Below are 26,077 nucleotides of genomic sequence, written 5' to 3'. Positions count from 1 at the left end.
ATCTATCTATCTATCTATCTATCTATCTATCTATCTATCTATCTATCTATCTATCTATCTATCTATCTATCTATCTATCTATCTATCTATCTATCTATCTATTTGTTACATACAACTTGTTTTAAACCTTTAAGAAAAATTTTCTTTCAACAATAAAACAATTGCTTACATTAACTACGTCAATTGTTAACAACAGCAATAATCACCCGGAAACCTAAAGAAAATCAATTAAAATGTTTATTGATTTCTTATATTTCCTATTTCATTCATTCATGTCTTAACGTTAGAATACCAACCTACAAAAAAAAAAAACGTTAAACATAAAGAAAAGTTCATAATTATAAGTCATTGTGGTAAGTGGTGGCCATAACATTAGCTACCTATCGCTTTAGGAAAAACCTATTTTAACCTTGAAAAACCATAATATTCGAAAAAAAACGTCATCATGTGTTTTTCCGCAACCCAAACTATTCAATACTCTTGAGCCTTTTTCTAACAATAACAACTTCATTGAAGGTTTACAAAATAGTAAGTATAATGTGTTATTTTACATATAACACTTTATGGACGGACTTAAAATCAAAAATGAATTTTAACCTTTTTTTGAACTTTTACGACATTCAATATACTCTTAATCCGTCTAGCTAGTAGCAAGTGTTAAGGAAATAAAACAAACATTGTTATTGTATAAAAACATACTTAAAAAAAGTTTGGTCGTGAATAAATTAAAGGACTTCCTTACAAATACAATCACATACAGTTTAACAGTATTTTACATTATTTACACACACTATGTAGTTACAAACTTGACGTCAGTATGTATGTATAACATATATATGGATTAATGCCTGTATATTTGTGTTTATTAATTTCAATTTCAAGGTGAAGGTTATCCTGTCCCATTGTTTGGTTGTTATGTCCTACTATGACAAATATAAATGTTTAAGCAATAAATTTCAACATTATACGACTATTTTAACATTTATGTATATTTACATATTATTTTGTAATTTAAGTTACCCTATTGTCTTATAGAGAATAATTAGTTTTGTTGTGAATTTTGACATGTTTGCAAAGTTTTCTAATGTTTCTAAAATAAAGTATGTGTAAACTTGTTAGATTAAAACACGTAAAGAATAAACTTAGAGACTGATGTTTAGTTATGACTAAAGATGGATTTATAGTCATGACTATAGATTGATCTATAGGCATGATTATAGACTGACCTATAGTCTTGACTATAGATTGATCTATAGGCATGATTATAGACTGACCTATAGTCTTGACTATAGATTGATCTATAGGCATGATTATAGACTGACCTATAGTCTTGACTATAGACTGATTTATAATCTTGACTTTAGACTGATCTATAGTATTGACTATGGACTGATCTATTCTCTTGACTATAAACTGATCTATACTCTTGACTATAGGCTGATCTATTCTCTTAACTATAGACTAATCTATACTCTTGACTATAAACTGATCTATACTCTCGACTATAGACTGATATAGTCTTGACTATAGACTGATATGTAGTATTGACCATAGACTACTCTTTAGTCTACACTATAGACTGCTCTATAGTCATGACTATAGAATGATCTATAGTCTTGACTGTAGCATGATCTATAGTCTTGACTATAGACCGATCATTAGTCTTGACTATAGACTGATCATTAGTCTTGACTATAGACTGATCTATAGTCTTGACTATAGAATGATCTATAGTCTTAACTATAGAATGATCTATAGTCTTGACTATAGAATGATCTATAGTCTTGACTGTAGAATGATCTATAGTCTTGACTATAGAATGATCTATAATCTTGACTAGAGAATGATCTATAGTCTTGACTATAGAATGATCTATAGTCTTGACTATTGACTATAGTTCTTACTATAGACTACTATATAGTTTTGACTACAGACTGAACTATATACTGAATTATAGTCTTCAGTTGATCTTTACTCAAGACTGTAGACTGATCTATAGTATTGACTATAGACTGATCTATAGTATTGACTGTAGACTGATCTATAGTCTTGACTATAGACTGATATGCAGTCTTGACTTTAGAGTGATCTACAGTCTTAACAATCGACTAATTAATAATCTCGATAATAGACTGATCAATAGTCCTGATTTGAACCTGATATATCTACAGACTGTTCCAAAGTCCTGACTATAAACTGATATATCTATTTTAAGCAAATATGTGTGTATATCCATAAATTTGTAAATAAACATAAAAGTAAACCACAATTGCAAATGCTTCCATATGAATGTAATTACAAATCAACAATAGTTTTGAAAATAGATATTTCTAAAAACTACAAAATATTTTTAACTTTCCTAGAAATTTAGTTTGACAACTAAAAATTGGACTAGAAAAATGTAACATATTTCTGTATTATTGCATAGACCACAAGAATCGAGAAAATTTAAAAGATTTAAATACAATATACATGTGTTCATCCTTTTTCCTTTTTATTTTGCATAAAACAAACAAGTTCCTTTAATCAGGTGTACGTAGATGAGGAAAACCATAAGAGATTGTTTTTTTTTTACTTTTGGCCTACGGTCATAACTTGACTTGGTTTCTATGTGTCATTAAAAACACCTGAATGTTGTTTATTGTAGGTACAATTGTACTTGCAACATACATTCAACACTTTCGTAACAAGATGCAACTTTTTATGTAAAACAAAAATCACAGACATATACGCAGATAGTTGGAAAAGGATGTTAGAAAAATATAAAGCTGTTTCTAACAACTCTCACCTCATCTGGAAAACCTTTTGCGATCGCTTTCTTTAGGGCTAATAGTCCTATTCGTATAATATCACAGTTCCAAGAGATTTATTTCTTACTGTTACAGTTGTGTTTTTTTTCGGCCACTTAAGCACATGTTTTCTACACAATAATTGTCTGACACACAATCTCGCTCTTGTACAATATCTTAAAACGGAAGGAAGCCTTTCGGTTTTATATGTATAAGAGTGTAACTGTATCTTCAAGTACTCTCCAGCTATCCAAGCTGTTCGTGGTAACCATTTCAAACGAAATAGGTTCGAGAAAATGAGTTTTAATTATTATAGAACTGTTGGTATGTTGTTTGTTTAATTTAACTTTACACATTGTATTTGTTCACATACATGTATTTATCTTGTTTCTAGAAATGTTTACATGTAAGTAGGTGTGTGTGTGTATTTTGAAATAGCCAAAGGATATGTTTTGATTGTACTTTGAACATAAAATTTAGGTAAAGGAAATAAACAACAAGTGGAAAATCAAAAAACAAAAATGTTACAATAAGTTTTCTTGTCTTCTTGTTTTTTTTTTTTTTTGCTTATATAGAATAATTGGAAAGTTTTTCTTTTAATTATGTTTGTTTATTTATATTGGGAAAAATACATGTAAACATACAATTGTTTAAACAAAAAAATATTTTTTCAAATTAAATTAATAAAAATAAATATAAACATTTTGAAAAATAACATTCGGTCTCTGTTGATGAGTAAAATAGTATCGTACGTGTTACGTGTTAGTCTGACTAAAGATTGATCTATAGTTTCGACTATAAACTATAGATTTGTCTATAGTCATGACTATTCCTCTGATCAGTAAAGATTACTTCTTTATCTATAGTATGATTACAATTCTGGACTATAAACTAAACTACATATAGTTTTGAAAACTAATCAACTAGGCTATAACTGATCTAAAGTCTTTACTAAGTCTTGACTATAGACTATTGAATGATTTATAGTTAGACTATAGACTATAGTCTTTACTATAGATTATAGAATGATCTATAGATCTTGACTATAGAATGATCCATAGTCTTGACTATAGACAATAAATTGATATACCAAAGAATGATCGATAGTCTTGACTATAGACTGCAGAATGATTAATTGTCTTGACTATAGAACGATCTTGACTACGAAGTGGTCTATAGTCTTGACTTGAAAATTAGCTATAGCTTGATTTAAGAATTAGCAATAGTCTTGACTATAGAACTATCTATAGTCTTGATAGAATGATATATACTCTTGACTATAGAATGATGTACAGCCTTCATTAAAGAATGATCTGTAGTCCTGACTATAAAATGATCTTGAATATAGAATGATCTATAGTCTTGACTATAGAATGATCTGTAGTCTTGACTATAGAATGATCTATAGTCTTTTGTCTTTTGTCTACAAAATGATCTAATGAGTCTTGATTGTAGAATGAACTATAGTCTTGACTATAGAATGAACTATAGTCTTGACTATAGAATGAACTATAGTCTTGGCTATAGAATGAACTATAGTCTTGACTATAGAATGATCTATAGTCTTGACTATAGAATGCTTTATAGTCTTGACTATGGAATAATCTAAAGTCTTGACTAATAGTCTAAAGGCTTGACTATAGAATGATCTAGAGTCTTGACTATAAAATGATCTATAGTATTGACTATAGAATGATCTATAGTATTGACTATAGAATAATCTATAGTCTTGACTATAGAATGATCTATATTCTTGACTATAGAATGATCGATAATCTTGACTATAGAATGACCTATAGTCTTGACTATAAAATGATCATAGTTTTCTATAGTTTTGATCATAGAATTATACATAGTCTGAACTATAGACTGTTCCATAGTCTGGACTATAGATAGTTTCATAGTCTGGACTATAGATAGTTCCATAGTCTGCACTACATAGACAGATCCTTAGGCTGAACAGAAGTGTGATCTATAGACTGCACTAAACACTAATCTCAACTTTACAGTTAGGATGATCTACAATAAGTTTTAAATATATAATTAAATAGTTCTTACCTATTTTTATAATTCTGGTTACAAAATTGTATTTATTGGTTAAAAGTCTGCAAAAAAGAGGAAAATAAAAATTAGTTTCTTTGAATTAAAGAATATATTTATAAAATTAAAGAAAATACTATTAAACAAAAAATTTGTTGCAATCAAATTAAGAATACTGCAAAATATTAAATACTTCCTGTTTCAAAACAAGTTAAATGGTTTAATGAACTTTTTTTTCTTAAGTAAAACTTTCAATTAAGAAAAAGACTTAAAAAACCAGTTAAACACATCATTTTATACTAAATCAGTATTTTTCTTTAAAATTTTTTTTACGTTTGTTACAAATAAGTCGCGTGTAAGTCGTAAAATTTTCAATGTTTAACTTAAAATTTGGTTTTTTGTTAAACAAAATTTTAAGGTAAATCAAATTGATTAGCAGTTTTTATTTTAGTATATATTACAGGAATCCGGCTGTTACAAGGCGATTGTTATTTACTGGGAGGCCGAATCTCCATAAGGAAGACAAAATCATTCGTAAATTAATTGACAATATTGAAAAGCCATATAAATTTAAATAAATATTTGAACGTTAAAAGAAAACAATAATGATATGATGTAATTAAATGTTTTACACATGTCCATATGGAGATTTTTTTTGGAGGGAAATTTTTACAAATTGCAAGTTTGCTTTCTAATGTTTTGTTTTCTTTTGAATTTTTTTTTTTTCAAAATTTCATTCATCATGTTTTTTAATCTTTAGTTGAATAAATAAATATTTGTTATCATTAAATGAGTTTAATACTAATGTTCTTGAAAAATCTCTAGTATTGTTCTTTTGTTGATTATATAGTGAATGAATAAAAAATGGTTCTCCAAACAAAATAATTTATTGTGGTCTTTGGTTATTATAAAGATTAAAATCTTAAAAATTTTAAATATTTTTGATAATGAAAAACAAAGGTATTGTCATTAAAAGATGTCTAATTTATTCAGGTTTATTTTATAATTTTAAAAAATTAGTTCTACCAAACATATATTTCCATCATCAAACACAAAAGCAGTATTTCCCTTTAAAAGGTTTTCATACAATTTGTTACCATTAACAACTTTACATATTTTTTCATAATTTTTAAACTTTATTACATTTTGTAGACATTTTATTAAAAACATTTATTTATTATTTAACTGCTGTTGTTTAGTAAACATTTTATTTTTTAATAATTATTTACACTAATTGCACATTTATTTGTACTTTAACTCTTCAGCTACTCTAGTACAAGTAATGATATCATTACTCAACTGAGAGGGAGAGTGTAAATAAAAGAAATTGATATTGAATAATTGAGCATTTATTTTTCATAATAAATATCTCATTTATGCCCTACAGTTCTTATAGTGTCAAAAGGATCTTAAACCACTATTTTTGCTATTTATTTAACATTTAAGGTTTGGACTGTATTATAGACTGATATAAAATAACTTGTATAGTCTTGTCTAAAGACTGATCTACAGACCGATCAATAGACTGATTTATAGTCTTCCCTGTCTATAGTCCGATCAAGTATCCTATTGACAATGTACAGTATTATTATGTACTGATATAGAGTCATGACTATATACTGCTATGCTGTCTTGACTGTAGACTGGTCTATAGTAGTGACTGTAGAATAATTTATAGATTTGACATATTGACATAAAATGATGTATATACAAGGCTTTATGCTAATCTATAGTGTTGAGTATAGACTTATCTTTATTCTGGACTACAGACTGATCTATAGTCAGGACTTTAGACTGGTCTATAGTATGAACTATAGACTGATCTATAGTCTGGACTATTGACTTATCTATAGTCTGGACTATTGACTGATCTATAGTCTGGACTATAGACTGATCTATAGTCTGGACTATAGACTGTTCTATAGTCTGGACTATAGACTGATCTATAGTCTGGACTATAGACTGATCTATAGTCTGGACTATAGACTGATCTATAGTCTGGACTATAGACTGATCTATAGTCTGGACTGTAGACTAATCTATAGTCTGGATTATAGACTGATCTATAGTCTGGACTATAGACTAATATATAGTCTGGACTATAGACTCATCTATAATCTGGACTATAGACTCATCTATAATCTGGACTATAGACTCATCTATAATCTGGACTATAGACTCATCTATAATCTGGACTATAGACTCATCTATAATCTGGACTATAAACTCATCTATAATCTGGACTATAGACTGATCTCTAGTCTGGACTATAGACTGATCTCTAGTCTGGACTATAGACTGATCTATAGTCTGGACTATAGACTGATCTATAGTCTGGACTATAGACTGATCTATAGTCTGGACTATAGACTGATCTATATTCTGGACTATAGACTGATCTATAGTCTGGACTAGAGACTGATCTATAGTCTATAGCCTGGACTATAGACTGATCTATAGTCTATAGTCTGGACTATAGACTGATCTATTCTATAGTCTGGGTTATAGACTGATCTATAGTCTGGATTATGGACTGATCTATAGTCTGAACTACAGACTTATTTATATTCTTTACTGATCTAAAGTCTTAACTATAAAATGCTTTATAATCGGGACTATATGCTGATTAGTAGAAACAGTTAACATCTACATGTAGATAAGATCATTTAAAAGAACTGCTTGAAATATTTGATATTTTTAATATTATTACTTCGTTGTAATATATAATTTCTTTTATTTGTTGTTAATTTTTATTATTAAGTACAAACAACTGAGCATTAACACTCACACTTCCCGTTTTTGTTTGTGTAAATATTCATACATTTTTGTTTTAGTCTGTATTTACGCTCGATCATGTGTCTGTGTGTTAAGAAACATATTATATCATTATACCCTACAACCAGTACGCAATGGACCCCAAATAAATTTCTTAATCATTAAGATTTAGATGAATTATATAGAAAATTTTAAAGTTATTCTCCTTTATTACACTAAATATAAGTTACGGGACTGCTGGAGCATTTCCGAGTGGGGGTATAAGGTCCAAAACTTTAACTGGAAGGCAATTATAACTTTCCTTAAAATCGAACCAAAAGTTTAGCAATTATAAATGCTTATTTCCCCCCTTTATACATCTCAGAAATCATTCCATCTGTATTATACTTATAGCTGAAGTAGGGTCCTAAATGGTTACCTATGATTGACTGTACTTAATTGTTTTATAAATGTACTTGATGATTATACAGTGTTTTTAAGTGTAGAATTTTATTTGTTATTTTGTGTATGTTTTTTTTTGTACAGATAAAATTCTTGACTAGATTATAATATTTGGAAAATCCCACCGAAAAAAGAAGGTGAGAGAATAAGAGTAAACATACGACAAAATATTATATCAATAAAATTTATGATAATCATGCACATAAAACTAGAACTGCAGGCGTCAGAAGGGTAGGGAAGTGGAAGAAAACAATAACATATTTTTTTTTCGGGCAACTAATTGATCTTGAACTCTTTTTTTTGTTTTGTTTTGTATTGTTATGAAAAACGAACGTCATTGTTTCAAATACCGTACAATCGGTGATCTTGTAGTGTCGACTAGTGTTTATTTTAATAATTCAGTTCAAAAAAGTTTTGAAGAAAATTTTTCTATACCGATGCTTTTTTTTCGATATAAATAATAAAATTGTATTTATCCTTTCAAAGTTTCAAATTAAAAAAAAAAAAAAAATAATTTTAGGGTTAAAATAAATCACCTTTGTCTGATTTTTTTCAAATTTTTTCTTTTCGAAATCTTTATCAAATTATATGTATATATTTCACTTTGCCAAACCCACTGTATTTATTTTATTTATTTTTTTTATAATTATTTGTTTTCTGTTATTTTATTCACTCTGTCATTAGACAGTGTTATCAATATGCTCTGTTGGGTTTGCTACCACTACCAACAAAAAACAAACATTCAAAAAAAATTTTTTCAAAAAAAAAATAAAGAAAAAAATCGCAAAAAATATATATAATTTTTCATACAGTAGAGATACACGCACATTAATAAACACATAAAGGTACAGTAGGCTGGTTCTCGACTATAGTCTCGTCGTTAGACTGCTCTATAGTCTCGACTATAAACTGATCTTTAGTCTCAACTATAAACTGATCTATAGTCTCCACTATAGTCTGATCTATAGTCTCCACTATAGTCTGATCTATAGTCTCGACTATAGAATGATCTGTAGTCTCGACTATAGACTGATCTATAGTCTAGACTATAGACTGATCTATAGCCTAGACTATAGACTGATCTATAGTCTAGACTATAGACTGATCTATAGTCTAGACTATAGACTGATCTATAGTCTAGACTATAGACTGATCTACAGTCTCGACTATAGACTGATCTATAGTCTCGACTATAGACTGATCTATAGTCTCGACTATAGACTGATCTATAGTCTCGACTATAGACTGATCTATAGTCTCGACTATAGACTGATCTATAGTCTCGACTATAGACTGATCTATAGTCTCGACTATAGACTGATCTATAGTCTCGACTATAGACTGATCTATAGTCTCGACTATAGACTGATCTATAGTCTCGACTATAGACTGATCTATAGTCTCGACTATAGACTGATCTATAGTCTCGACTATAGACTGATCTATAGTCTCGACTATAGACTGCTCTATAGTCTCAACGATAGACTAATCTATAGTCTCGACTATAGACTTATCTATAGTCTCGATTAGCGACTGATCTATAGTCTCGACTATAGACTGATCTGTAGTCTCGACTATAGACTGTTCTATAGTCTCGACTATAGACTGATCTATAGTCTCGACTATAGACTTTTCTATTCTCTTGAATATAGATACATAGTCTTGAATATAGACTGATCTATAGTCTTAACAAGAGTCTTGACATTATACGAATCTATAGTCTCGACTATAAACTATAAACTGATCTACATTCATGAGTATAAACTGATGTAAAGACTTTACTACAGACTGATCTGTAGTCTTTTCTAGAGACTAATCTATAGTCTTTACTAAAGACTGATCAATAGTCTTGACTATAGACCAATCTATAGACTGTACTACAACATTGACTATAGACTGATCTAAAATCTTCACTACTGACAGATCTACTGCCTGGATTATAGACTATATCTTGAACTTGTAGTTTTACTTCTAAACTTCTTGGAAATGAAAATATAGAAAAAAATTCATCAAGCTACGGGAATGTGAAACGATTTTAATAGAAAACTTCTCGAAATCATGTAATCTGGTAATTTGGGATTTTAAGAATATTATTTTAAAAAATAACACGAACAGAAGGATATATTGTCTTAAAAAAGGTTCCAAGATTTAGATCTTGTTGACATCTTGATCCTTAATTTTCGAACAAACTTTTAGATTTGGTGAAATAAAAAAGAATCGAAAAAAATAGCCACCCTAATATAAATTATATACATGTGTACATTTAATGAGATGTGTTTGTGTTTTTTTTTTTAATATTTTTCCAATTCAACAATTCATATACAATAATATTCATAAGTTAAAGTTATGATAAGATAAGAAAATACGACAATTTTTTTATATTTGATATCAGTGGTTGTTAGTGGTGATTCGGGAAGATGTTGTTTTTGTAGTATGAAATCATGGTGAAAACATAGTCGGGTCATAAAATACAAAACAAAAAATTAAATATTATTTGTTTATTTATTTTGTTTTTTTAATATAAAACATTTTATTGCACATTTTTATGAAAATGAAATTTTACGAGAAAAAGAATTTGATATATTATTTAATACATTAGATTTTATTATAAATTAATTTTGGTAATAAAATTAACCTTGATTATATTGTTTGTTTTAGATGATTTTTTTTGGGGAAGGTGTTTACTAATTCAACAAAAAAAAAATAATAAAATTATTATAATGTTGTTATCAATTATTAAAAAAAATTAATAAAAATCATTTTTCTGATATTTTTTAGAAATTGTACTTTCATTCATTGTTTGTAATTTTTTTTTGTAACAAATCTGGTTACTGCAACACCTGTTGGGCGTTTAAATGTTGTTTTTTATAAAACAAAATCTTTTCAATAAAAATCATTGAAATTTTGTCAGATGCTTTTATTGTTGCTGTTTTTTTCATTAACACCTTTACACCTTGTTTTATATAAAAATATTGTATTTTTTCAATATTTTTACAGAAATTCATGCAAAAGGTTTATTGAACTTTGAACTTTAACAATAATTTTAAAATCAAATTTTATCATTGTTAAGAAATATTTTTTTTTAATAAAATGTAATCGATTAAATGTATTTTATTAGTGTTTATTATATCAGTCGTTTACCTAAAAAATAGGATAAGTCAAAAAATTACTGTTTGGAGAAAAACGAAACTCCGAAGCCTATGGGGCTAAACACTTAATAAAGGAATAAATAGCAATTACTTATTCGACTAACTGTGGACATGATGAACTAAAAGGCGAAATCAAGCCTCCTTATAAAAGTAAAAGTCACTCCAGATACATATTGCAAAGGTCGATAAAAGTTTTCATTATAAATCGATAAAAATTTGGTTTACCAAAATTTAACAAAACTTCCCGGAATTCTAAAATTTCTTTGATTTATCTTTATAAGAATGTTTGTATAGGAAATAATTTAACACCCAACGAAAGTCAAAGGAAGTTCAAGAAAAGAAATGTAAAAAAAAATTTTTTGATAATACTTTTCTTTCATAATTTACATTAATGTTGTTATTGCTTTTAGTTTACAAGTATACTGTAAACAGATATAAACAAGATACAGTAAAGTGCAGAAATTAAGTTTCGCTAAATTTCTCTTAGAACTAAAATTAGTGCAAAATTAATGTCTTTTTTCCGCAACTGAAATTTTAATACTATAAACTTGTACTAAATTGTACTTATGTTTTATTTATTTGTTAACATCAATGTGCTATTGTTGATAGCATAACTGCTATCATTATAAGTATTTGTAAATTGTACCCTTCTTACCATACTTAAGAATTTCATTCTTTTTTTTCTCACTCTCATTTAGTTGGTATAATGTTATCAATTTCATAAAGATTATTTGTAAATTATGTGAGCAGCATAATAAGAATGAATAAAATAATAATGATAAAAGTAAATAAAATACTCATACCATGCAAATGAGTTTGCGAAAAACAGTGAAAGAAATAATATTTATATTATCGAAATCGTGATAGAGAAAGAGAGAGAGAGAACGGGGCAGATCAAGAGTTTTTCAAGCAGCATCAACAAAATGAGAAACAACAAATGGAACAATGAGTTAATAAGAATCCTTATATTGAGGTTCCAACAGACAAAGAAAGTACGGACATTCGTTGATAGATCATGTTGAGGGGCGTTATGGAGTCTTTCTATCTATCTATCTATCTATCTATCTATCTATCTATCTATCTATCTATCTATCTATCTATCTATCTATCTATCTATCTTTCTATCTACCTACTTATCTATCTATCTATCTATCTATCTATCTATCTATCTATCTATCTATCTATCTATCTATCTATCTATCTATCTATCTATCTATCTATCTATCTATCTATCTATCTATCTATCTATCTATCTATCGATCTATCTAGCTATCTATCGATCTAGCTATCTATCTACCTATCTATAAAAGGTTTTCAGCTCAAATAACGTTATCTCGTGATTTACTTTTTTTTCTAAATCTAAACCCCTTTAAGTGACATTTGCTCTTTGCCTTGCAGTCTAAAACCACACGCTTATAAATTCAAACTCAAAAATTTAGGGAATTAACCTCTTTTATATGAAATGCAACAAAAAACATTTATGTTTTCTTTTCGTATTAAATTAAAACCTCAAAAATTAAGAGTAAATACCAAGATGAACCACAAATTATTTACACATAAGGCACGGGATAATTGTTTTAATTTCAATGTAATTCTTATCAGTTTTCATAACATGATTAAGACGTTGGTTTGAAAATGACCACAATTTAAACATAAAAAATATCAAAATATTTGCATTTTGTTTTTTCAAAATACACTATTATTTCAATGAATTTTTCCGACTTTGAACTTTGAACTTGTCAAATGTTTTCATTTTTAGGAACAAACTAACGGATGGCCAAGGTCGCTAAATGAAAAGAGAGATCGATCGGCTTTTAATCTAATTCTCGCTATTAAAGGGTTAATTTCAATTTAAACTCATGCATGATTAACTGACGTTATACTATGTAATTGCTACATAATTAGCTTAATGTTTAAATAAATATAGAAAAATATATTTTTGGAATAGTGATCTCTATCCAAATGTAAACTATAAATGTTAAAAATAACTATAATTACCTTAATATACATACACACATAAGTACATATGTATATCAACAAATTTGTCTTTTTAGGGTTAATTAACCTTTATTCTAACACAACAGCAAATAGTTAACGTCATTTAAAACAACAACTAGTGCTACATACTTCATTGTTAAGTATATGTATTATCGTAAATATAGATTATAAAGTGCACATATATTGATTGCCCTTGACTTTTTAAAGGTTTTGAAGTGTTTCTTTTTGGCTTTACAAAAAAAAAAAAAAAATGGCCAAATGTCGAGTATCAGTACTTTTCTTGATTTCCTTTTGCCAAAAAAGAAATGTACTAAAATATGAAATTATTTTTGGTGGTGCGTGCAGTTTTATTTTCTCATATAAGTTTAATTACTGATAGCAATATGTATTACTTACTTTCTAATCGATAACAATTTTGAACTGTTAATCAATAAGTTGGTTCGAAAAATCACACATATCACACTTTATTATAACCTACATTACGATATTTTTTTAAGCATTTGCTTTGTTATTTAGATCCTATACACGATCGAACGAGATTAAACTTAACTGTGCTTTTGTAAATAAAGTTCGGTTAAACTATCAAATTCTTAAAGTTTTGTGGATTTATATTAGAATCTTTTTATGTGCTAATTAATGGGTAATAATCGAAAGGTATTTAATAGAACTTATTATTTCTAAGCCGATTAAGTCATGTTCTTCTGTCCGTTTGACCGGCTGGGTACAGTTTTCAAGATGTATTGTTTAAATTTGGATCATACACGTTCTTAAGAACAAAGCTTTTTAGAAATTACTTAAACTAAATTTCTACCATTTGGACTTATTAACACCTCTTTAGAAGTTGGTTTATATGGGTTTCATATAAACGATCGGGTTGCATTTAACCATTTAGCTCATGTCAATTTACGATCTTTATGGTGTTTTTAATAAATTGATTTCATTATTTGGAAGGATATAGCTTAATTGAGTGGTTTTAGTACTATCATGCTAAGAAGGATCGTGGGTTCGATTCGCACGACAAATGTAATATTATCTCGTCGTCACAACCATGTTTTATATAAGCGATATTGCCAATTTTCGAATTGATCAGATCCATTAATAATCGGCTAAGTTTCTTACTTGTTTTCTCTTTATAATATGTTTTGGGTTCTTTCGAAATTTTTCTTACATTTGCGTTATTTATATAACGATTTTGATGATTCTTCTCTCGATATTATGTCGTATAGACTTTTGTATAGAATATTTGCATTCGGAAAATACTTAAGATCTTTTTTAAAATTTTAATTTATTTTGCTCTTTTTTATAAAAAACTTCTCGAAATCATGTCAAAAAGAATTATAGAATATTTGCCTTACAGATTTATTTGGGGTTTAACGAAAATTGATTTCATCATATAGATGGACTTAGCTTAATTGACTTCGGTATCTAGTGTTGCTAGTACTAGTATGCTAAGGGTCGTGGATTCGTTTCCCACGACAAATATATCATTATCCCTTTGGATGTCGGCACAACTAAGTTATATATAAGCTATGTTGCTGATTTTCAAAACAATCGTGTCCATTTATGATCGACAATAGTATCTTACTTCTTTTCACATCTGCGTTAGTTGTGAAAAGATTTAATAAAAAACTTTTCAAAAATATTCAAAAATGTTTACAGTCTTCAGAAAATTTTAAGCTTTATTGACTTCCTATCTAGTGCTGCTAGTACTATCAAGCTAAGGGTCATGAGTTCTCTACAGAAGTCGGCACAACTAGGTTTTTTATAAGCTATACAGCCGATTTCATCAGCAACTTTGTAAACCTAGATCAAGAGTTTTCTAGTACTATCAAACTAAGGGTCAGGGGTTTTGATCTATTTCACTATTCAATTTGAAGAAACATAAACGAGATTATTTTAATTCAAAAACAGAATTTTTTAAAAATTCACAAAAAATCACCAAAAAAATTTCAAAATTTTGGATAAAAAAATATTTAAAATTTTTGTAAACAAAATTTCAAAATTTTATAAAAAAAATGTTAAAATTTTATAAAAAAAATTTTAAAATTTTATAAATAAATTTCAAAATTTTATAAAAAAAAAATTCAAAATTTTATAAAAAAAATTCAAAATTTTATAAAAAAAATCCAAATTTTTTTTGTAAAATTGTATAAAATTTTTTATAATAAAATATTTTCTATATAATTTTCAAATGCGTCGGAAATTTGTATTGAAGTAGAGAAGCACTAATAATTTTCAAGATTCGATAAAAGAAAATATAAAAACCAAAATATTATTTAAAAATAAAAAAAACTTACACTGTTTGTTGTAATATTTTTAAAACATAATTTTTATTTAAAAAAAATTTGGTGTTTTTTTATTGAAAAATTTCCAAAATATGTAAATGTTGATATGTTGTTTAATATTTTTTTTTACTAAAATGTTTATTGATAAAATAAATGCTGTTTTTTGCAGAAAATAATTGAAAATTTTGTTTTCAAAAAAAAACTTTTATAAAGTTTTTGAATTATTTTTTAAACATTTTATTTAAAATAACACAAAATAAATTTAAAATAATTTGCACTTGAAATTTTTGTTGTTGTTTTTGTTGTTTGTATTTACTTTTTCAAATTGTTTAATTTAAAATTTAAAACATATTTGTTTATTTATTTATATTTTTAATATGTTTGTTTGTACAACATTTTCTATTAAGAGAAAAAAAACAAAACTTTATTTTTAATTTTCCACTTTAATTAAATTTTTTTTTTACAAAATAAATAAAAAAAGTTTTGTTGTTTTAATTTCATTTCAAATTTTTTTTTTAGACTTTGGTATTTATTTTTAAATAAAAAATAATTTGGTTTGATTATTTTTTGTTTTTAGTTTTATTTTTGTAAAAGAACTTGATTGTAGAGATTATTTTTAAAATAAACACGCGTCGAAATCAAAAAAAGCAACAAAATTAAAAATAACCGAGTTTATTTATTTTATATATTTTTAATTTTTTATTGTTGTTGTTATTATAATTTTGTTCTGTGTATATATGTATATTATTATTTATTTATTTAGTTTTTTTTTATTCTTCTACTATATATATTATCAAACAAATAAAAAAAAATTTGCGCGTCACGTCTCGAAAAGAGTTCAGTACTCGAATGAAACCGTATTGTTGTGTTACGAAAATTTTTATAAATTTAACTCAAAATATACTGATTTTTCTTGTTCCTTAACGGCTGTGTTTTTGTAAATTTCATTATGTTTGGATGCAGTTTTGTTGTTTCGTAAAACTGAAAAATACCCAACACACACACACACACGCTCAAACATACACTTCGAATCGCACGAAGAGGATGTACGAATGAAAGAAAGAAGAATGTAGTAGAAAAAAAAGTAAAAGAACTTTTAATACCGATGCGAAACGAAACGAACCCCTTGCGGTGTAGGAATCATAGGCGAGAATCTTAAGTACAAGAACTAACGGAGAAATAAAATCATACGGTAAAATATTTAGCGGCAAATACCGTTACTCATACATACACACAAGCAAATAAACTCAACATACGCGCACAATTACTCTCTCGCACTCTCATACACCTACATACCTCTACACAATGGTTTCTAGTTAATGTTGTTGCTGTTGTTCTAACGAGCCCACATATAGAAGAAAATCGAGAAAACCAAGAAAAAAAACACAAGCGTAAAACGTAATACAAGCTTTTCTACCGTTTAGAATCAACACCGACCAACCGAGAACGACGACCGACGTAAGTGCGTGTATCGTTATGATACCTATTAAAAACTACACACAAAAAAAATCCAACCAGACCTATACTACAAGAATAATAACAATTATAAGTAAATGAGATATATCTCTTTCTCTTTTTCTCTCTCTTGTCAACCTGGTGAGAGTTGTAAACGCTAAAGAGCGAACTAAGAAAATATGGAAAATTTGTTTATTATTAATACACACTCACACACTTTTTATGTCTTCATTCATTATCATTTGTATTTGTAAACAAATAATAAACAAAAATATTACCGTTACTCTTAAGCTTTCTCTCTCAGTATAGGGGTTCTCTGTATATAACGGTAGTTATAAGTACCCTTAAAGGCGCTCATATCTACAAAGTGTTGTCTACTAATAGGTTTGTAGAAAAAGTTGTAGAAAAGTGCGGTCCTGCCTATAGTCCGATCTAATATAATATATAACTCTTAGTTAAGTCTTTAGTCTAATCTACAATACACTTTATAATCTATATGGTACTCTACAGTCCAGTTGATAGTCCAGGCTACAGTCCAGGCGGTAGACAAGTTTACAGGATACTCCAGTCCATAGTCTACTCTATAGACCGGTCTAAAGTTTATTCTAGAGACCAGGCTACAGTCCAGCCCATAGGCCTCACTATAATTCAGTATATAGTTTAGTCTAAAGGCTGGTCTATAGTTAATACTATTTTAGTCTACAGTCCAGTCAATAGTCAATGACTGTCCCATACTAGACTACAGCATATTTCAGAGTATAGTCTAAAGTCGGTCAATAGTTCAGTCTAAAGTCCGGTCTTTAGTTAATTCTACAGTTCGGTCTACAGACCAGTCTATAATATAATCTATAGTTAGGTCTATAGTCAAGTCTAGGCCACAGTCCGGGCAGTAGATAAGATCACAGTATATTCCTGTCTATAGTCCTGTCCAAAATCCATTCTGCAGATAAGGCTACAGTCCTAACTGTAGACTAGACCATTGTATATTCCAGTCTATAGTCCGGTTTATAGCCTATTCTATAGTTCAGTCTATAGTCTAGTTTATAGTTCGGACTATAAACTAGTCTACAGTATGTCCGGTATAGAGTCCAGTCTACAGTCAAGATTAGACAGTATATTACATTTTATATTCTAGTCTAAAGTGCGGACTAGAGTCCAGTCTACAGTTTAGTTGATAATGCGGACTATAGCTTGGTCTATACACCAGACTACAGTCCAATCTATAGTGTTGTCTGTATTCTAGTCTATAGTCCTGTATATAGTATAACCTGTATTCAAGATTTTATTCCAGCCTATAGTCCATTCATATATAGTCAAGACTACGAAAAGGCTGTTTATAGTCTAGTCTATATTTTGACTATAGTCAAGTCTATAGTTAAGTCTATATTCCGGACTATAGGCCTGGCTAAAGGATATACTATAGACTGGGCTATAGTCGGACTATAAATAAGACTATATATTCCAGTTTATGGTCTAGTATATAGTCAAGGCTATAGTATAGTTTAGACAGGACAATAGTTTAGGGATCAATCGATAAAAATGCTCTCGCTGTGAAACTGTTTATTTTTCAACAGGATATCAAAAATTATCTTAAATTCTTCTTTCTTTAAAGAATAATACAAAAGTTCTCTAGGTCTAATAATTTAAATTCTAACTTTAAGATACCTAAATTATAAATTATAAAATCATATCTCCGCAAGCATTCTAGAACAAAAAAATATCGGAATGAAATCAAATATCTATATTTTAAACACAGTTAAACAAACTTTCTCTCATTTAAACATCATCTCAATAAGAATTACCAAAAAACAAATGAGAAAAAGGAAATTACTCAAAACACCTACGTAATAAAATATACATACAATTACACTATTGTACTCTTACCTAACACACATGTATTAGAAAAAATCTTCTTCATTTAATGTACTCTATAAATTCTTACGTTTGCGCTTTTAAAATTCACTCAATTTGTTTGAAAACTCAATAGATTTATTGTTGTTGCTGTTGTATTTCAATTGTTTTTTTTTTTTTTTTGGAAAAACACACACCAAAAAAAGTGAAAGGAAAAGTTGTATACAAAAATTAAACAAATAATGACAAGCATATGATTTTTGTTATTGTCACTCAACACGAAAGAAAATGAAAGGAAATAAAATTTTTAACGGTATAAATACTCACACACACATAACAACAAGTATTTCCCAACTGTTATTCGGCTTTGCATACTATACCATTGTTAAAACACCTACGCAAAGGTACTTTACTTCTCCATAAAACAATACTTTTTGTTTCTTTATGTGTGTACATATGTATGTATGTGTGAGAGAGTGTGTTGCTTTTCTGATTACTTCTTCTTCATTGTTCGTTTAAAGAGCACAAACACTTAGGAAAATCCTAAGAAACATTAAATTTGGGGAAAAACAATTTGTAACTCTATAAGTATGTTTGCTGATAAACTCCCTCATGTTCGTTCTCTTCAATACACACATTGCTACTTGCTCAGTTTTTACCGTCACCATGCCCCTCCCACTATTTTTAACGACCTCTTCTTCTTTGTAGACGTCATAGAATTTTTACAAGCAACAGTTTGTTGGCAAAATGTCTGTATAAACTGGGTATAATCTTAAGAAGTACATACATTAGTACTTATAGTACATATGTACATATATTTATGTCTGTATTATGGAAAGGAAAACTAAGTTACAAAGATTTCCCTTTATGAAAATGCGTGTGTATGCGTTGTGTTTTTAAAAAGGCTTTTGAAAAGTTTAAGACCCTTTTATTATTTTGATATGTATTTTATAAAGAGAGACAACTTAAAAAAGAACGTTTTTTTATACAACATAAATTTTGTTGACCTTTTTTGGGGAGTTTACTGCACCTTGGAAATAATTATTAAAAAAAATCTTTCAAATATGAAATATTAAGAGAATTCCTTTCTTTTGATATATATATAAGCTGTAATAACAAAGTTTTTGTAATATTCATAATTGGATCCTTGTAATTCCTTTAAGAAGAGTATGAATAGAGACAGAGTAGAAAAAGAAGATATTATACAGATCTATAGACAAGACTATAGACTAGACTATAGACAATACTATATACTAGACTATAGACAAGACTATAGACTAGACTATAGACTAAACTATAGACTATACTATAGACTAGACTATAGACTAGACTATAGACTAGACTATAGACTATAGACTAGACTATAGACTAGACTGGACTATAGACTGGACTACAGACTGGACTACAGACTAGACTATGGACTAGACTATAGACTAGACTATAGACTAGACTATAGACTAGACTATAGACTAGACTATAGACTAGACTATAGACTAGACTATAGACTAGACTATAGACTAGACTATAGACTAGACTATAGACTAGACTATAGACTAGACTATAGACTAGACTATAGACTAGACTATAGACTAGACTATAGACTAGACTATAGACTAGACTATAGACTAGACTATAGACTAGACTTTAAAACACTTTTTTTATTATTATCTGGCTTACATCTCGATTCAATCCAAATATCTTGAAAGCTTTGTTATAACAGATATTACATCCCTCATTAAACGGAATTTATGAACAGTGTATCATAGATCTTTACACATGGATTTTCCACAAATAATTTCAATGATTTATTTTCTCATCGGCCCCATTGTGCTTGAAATTGTTTATGTATATTTTTTTTAATTAGCTTGATTGCTTAAGATTTATTCATTTTAATACTTTTCACGGCTCAAGATCTTCTATAAAGAGTTTTTTTTGTCATTTAAACAAACTTCTGTGGCATTTAAAAATCAAATTATGAAAATGCAAAATGAAAGCTTTTATCAACAACAAGTGAAGGTGCAAGTGATATATAATGTATTTTAAAATATTAAAAAGTTCATCAATTTGACTTAACATTTAAGATAATTAAAACAAAGTTCAACAATTTTAAAAATGTTTATAATTACAAGGACCTTGCTGCTATATGGAGTAAATTTCACTTGATCACTATGGGATTGCAAGCCTTTAAATCCTGTTTTTTGTGGTTAAGAAAATAATTTTGATAAGAGTATTCTTCCCTTAAATATTGTACTTAAGCAGAGAATATTGTATGATATTTACAAATATCTGAGAAATTCCCGAGTAAAATTTTATCTTTTGAATATTTTTACCACCAACATGTCATTTGAACCCGATGCCATACGATAGCAACAGTAAAAAAAGCACATCCATTGAAATGTCAAAGGCTCTTATAATTAAAACAATAATGTTAAAAACAAAATATTTCCTGTCATTAGGATGGCAAACGCACCACCTCCTTACTCCTTACCAACACGTAAACTCACACCATTATCTAAGTAACGACTAATTGAGGTGATTAGTACGAAAACAAAAGGATATATGGGCGGATGAATGCTTAATGGGCAGAAGAGAAGGAAACCAATTACAACAGTAAAAATACAAGTTTTAATAAGCTTAAAGAAATAAAAACAAAAACAAATACTTACAAAAATGAATAAATATTTTTTTTAAATAAAATACTTAGCAACAACAAATTGTTTTGTCTATCATCCATGTACTTCCTAAGGAAAATATAAAAATTTTTAAACTCTCCTTAAATAGGTTTAATCTATTTTCTCACAAATAGCCAAAAGTTTGAAGGATACTTTTAGATAATTTAATTTAAATTTAATCTTATTACAATTATTTTATAATTATTTATTTGTTATGGAAATTGATACTTAAAAGTTGTTAAAAAAAAACAAGTGATGGTTATTGTTTTTAACAATTTTAATTGACGCTGTACTTGGGAATGAAATATGGAAAAATATGGTTATATAAGTATCATGAAAGTGTGACTATAGTCAAGACTGATGATTAATCTATAGTCAAAACTATAGACTAATCTATAGTCAAGACTGAAGAGAAATCTATAGTCAAAACTATAGACTAATCTATAGCCAAGGCTATAGATTAATCTATAGGCAAGATTATAGACCAATCTATAGTCATGACTACAGACTAATATATTGTCAAGACTATAGACTTATCTATAATCAAAACTGTAGACTAATCTATAGTCAGGACTATAGACCAATCTATGGTCAAGGCTATAGACCAACCTATAGTCAAGACTATAAACTAATCTATAGTCAAGGCTATATACCAATCTATAGTTAAGACTATAGACTAATCTATAGTCAAGACTATAGACTAATCTATAGTCAAGACTATAGACTAATCTATAGTCAAGACTATAGAATAATCTATAGTCAAGACTATAGACTAATCGATAGTCAAGACTAAAGACTAATCTATAGTCAAGACTATAGAACAATCTATAGACAATACTATAGACTAATCTATTGTCAAGATTATATACTAATTTCTAGTTAATACTTTAGACCAATCTATAGTCAAGTCTATAGTCCAATGTATAGTCAAGACTATAGACCAATCTATAGTCAAGACTAATCTATAATCTATAATCAAGACTATAAGCTAATCTAGACTATAGATAAATTAATATAGTCAAGACTATAGCCTATAGTCAAGACTATAGACTTATCTATAGTCAAGACTATGGACTAATCTATAGTCAAGACTATGGACTACTCTAAAGTCATGACTAAAAACCAATCTTTAGTCAAGACTATAGACCAATATATAGTCATGACTATAGACCAATATATAGTCAAGACTATAGACCAATATATAGTCAAGACTATAGACCAATATATAGTCAAGACTATAGACCAATATATAGTCAATACTATAGACCAATATATAGTCAAGAATATAGATCAATCTATAGTCAAGGCTATAGACCAATCTATAGTCAAGACTATAGAATAATCTATAATCAAGACTATAGAATAATCTATAATCAAGACTATAAACTAATCTATAGTCGAGACTATGGACTACTCTAAAGTCAACACTAAAAACCAATCTTTAGTCAAGACTATAGACCAATCTGTAGTCAAGACTATAGACCAATATATAGTTAAGACTTTAGACCAATATTAGTCAAGACTATAGACCAATATATAGTCAAGACTATAGACCAATATATAGTCAAGACTATAGACCAATATATAATCAAGACTATAGACCAATCTATAGTCAAGACGAATCTATTGTCAAGATTATAGACCAATCTGTAGTCAAGTTAACTATAGTTTATAGTCATGATAGATTAATCTGGGATAAAAATCAGGCTAATGACTATTCCCTGTAGATCATTCTATTGTCTGGACTATATAGTCAAGACTAATCTAGTCTGGACTGTATATCAGGCTATAATTAAGATTATAGACTAATCTATGATCATGACTATAGATTAAACTATCACACATCAGCTCCCTAATGGGTTAATTTCATTCTCGGTACAATTTACTTACGTAGTAAATATTTATGCCACAAAATACCATTGGAGGCGGTACTACGGTTTAAGACTTATTTCTTTTTTCCATTTCAACTTTTTAATACCACAATAAATCACAAGTTCTTTTGAAAAAAAACATATTAAATGTATTGCTCATTTAATGGAAAAAGAATTATATTAAAACCACTATTTATTATTCATTAATTTATATTAAGTACAAAAACTACATGATTTTATTAAATGTGGTTTTAGAAATGCGTATTTCTTTATTTAAAAAGTCAAAGAAAACAACAAATCTTTTAAGATTCTAAAAGATTTGTGATTTGAGTTTTAGATGTTAGAATTTTGAATAGACCACAAAACAATTATGTTTAAGCCACAAAAATATTAAAAATCATAGTTTGTTTGTGGGATTAGTTTGACTTGTGCTTAAGGGGTGAATGGATTGAGAATCAAAGGTTTAATGAAAAAACTCAAGGGTGATAAAAATTAAAAAAAAATAAAGAATGTAAAGAACTATACTTAAATATTAAAAGATCAATCCATAGACTGATTATCAGTCAAGACTATAAAGTGATATGTCTAGGCTATAGACCAATCTATATTGCAGACTTTTGACTGATCCATACTCCAATATGAAGACTAGAGACAGATCTATAGTAAAGACAATAGATTGATCTACATTCAATAGACTGATCAACTAATATTTAGTTCAGATTAAGCATTACTCTATAGACTGCTCTATTGTGTAGATAATGTCCAGATCTACACTCCAGAATGTTGACCATACACTGATCTATAATGCAAACAATAGACTATTATATAGTTCAGACTGGTCTATATTCAAGACTATAGTTTAGTCTATAATGTACTCCACAGATCGTTCTTTAGTCCAGACAATAGACTATGGTCTGGCGTATTTTTGAAAACAAAATCAAACACTCTTATGTTTATGTTACTTTAACACTTAAGTAATTATTTTGTTAAAAACTAAATTTAATTACGAATATTTCCTTTCATTTCTCCTCGTAACTATTATTCTTAATAAATCACCATACAAATCCATTGAAATTTATTTATTTATTTTAAATGGGGGTTTTTACAAATAAAAAGAAATACAACAAACAAAATCAAATAAAACAGAAATACATGTGTGTAAAAGTAGTGACTTTTGGCATCAATATATCTTCGCACTTTTACGCATGTGCCACTTCAACATGCAACAAGAACAAAAACCAAGACAAAACGCCTTAAGAAATTTTTATGTTCAACACTATAAGGAGCAACAAAAACAACACGAAGAAATAAACATTAAACATCAACTAAATGTGTGTTGTGGAAAACATGTTTAATAATGATGATGACAAAGTTCTTCAATGGTTCCTTGAATGGATATTTTTCCGCCTGCCTGCCTGCCAGACAGGCATTACTGCTGCTGCTGCTATTGTAGTTGAGTGCTTAACGCATGTTGCACATATGTGCAATATTGTTGCAGCCGTTTTTTTTGTTTTTTGTAAAACAAGCCCTTTACACATGCGCATTAATAACATTACAAACTCCGCGCTGTGTGCATTTTGATGGTGTTTAAAACAAAACAGACAGAATCCTACAATAACATTTAAATAAATTTTTATACACATTTTAAAGTAGCAGGCGTTTTAAATTACAAGGACATTTTATTTTATTTTCTAGATCATGTTGGAGTATTAAGGGAAAAAACAAAACATCCCATCCCGTGAAGATCATATTATTTTAATGGACTTGTGAGGCAACCTCTTGTAGACGACAGCATTTCTGTACAGATTATTTGACCAACGCAGAATGCTTTTAAATAAAACATATGCTTTTGGGATTATAGATAATTTGGAGAATTTTTAGTTTTTATACCACTAAAGAGGTGAAGGGTATATTGGGTTTGTGCTGATGTTTGTAACGCACAATAATATTAGTCCTATACCCATCTTAAAGCAATTTTGAAAATAATTGAATGAAATTTGGTACATGATCTTCTATTGTCACAGGGGCGAACCCTATTGGAAATGGTTAAGATCGGTCTATTTTTTCACCTAGCCCCCATACAACTGTACCCCCCGAAAAAGGCTTGTAATCCTTGTAATCAAAGTACAGGTCGCAAATTTGGAGATAATTCAATGAAATTTGGCACATGATCTTTTATGGTAGTGTAGACGAAGCCTATTGAAAATAGTTAACATCGGTTCAATATTTCACCTAGGCCCCATATAGCCGAAACCACCAAATAAGGCTTTTAAGTTCATAATTATGTTTAATATACTCGTATCTCGACAAAAAGCAGCACAACCAAGTTCTATACTAGTCTTAATGACCCTGATGAACTTTATAATTAAAGTGCCTCATTTGACCATAGCTCCTGTAAAAAGCCCCCATTTAAAATTTTACTTAAATATTCACAGTTTTATTAAATAGTAAATGGCTTTAGTATATCTGAGGCAAGGTACAATTCAACTTAAATGCTTTATTATGAAAACTAAATCACATTTTATTCGTATACAGGTGTAGGGTATTATATGGTCGGCTTCGCCCGACTATAACTTCTTACTTGTTTATGTATAAATTTTGTTTAGAATTTTAATTTTTAAACAAGTCTAGCTTAGTTCTAGCTCAGTTCTAGTTCAGTTATAGTTCAGTTCTAGTTCAGTTCTAGTTCAGTTCTAGTTCAGTTCTAGTTCAGTGCTAGTTCAGTTCTAGTTCAGTTCTAGTTCAGTTCTA

General features: G+C 28.4%; 1 long non-coding RNA gene across 1 annotated transcript in view; it reads right to left on the bottom strand.

Annotated features, from left to right (window-relative positions):
- Window positions 1-26,077, bottom strand: part of LOC111682146 — a 31,015-nt gene that overhangs the window by 1,731 nt on the left and 3,207 nt on the right. Inside the window, exon 2 of the long non-coding RNA XR_002762650.2 lies at window positions 4,848-4,894. This is a non-coding gene — a long non-coding RNA (uncharacterized LOC111682146). The remainder of the gene's footprint in view (window positions 1-4,847; window positions 4,895-26,077) is intronic.

Source organism: Lucilia cuprina, chromosome 6 (genome assembly GCF_022045245.1).
Source record: "Lucilia cuprina isolate Lc7/37 chromosome 6, ASM2204524v1, whole genome shotgun sequence".
Taxonomy (NCBI): domain Eukaryota; kingdom Metazoa; phylum Arthropoda; class Insecta; order Diptera; family Calliphoridae; genus Lucilia; species Lucilia cuprina.
The sequence above is the reverse complement of the archived record's forward strand: the minus strand, read 5'-3'. Positions and strand labels throughout refer to the sequence as shown.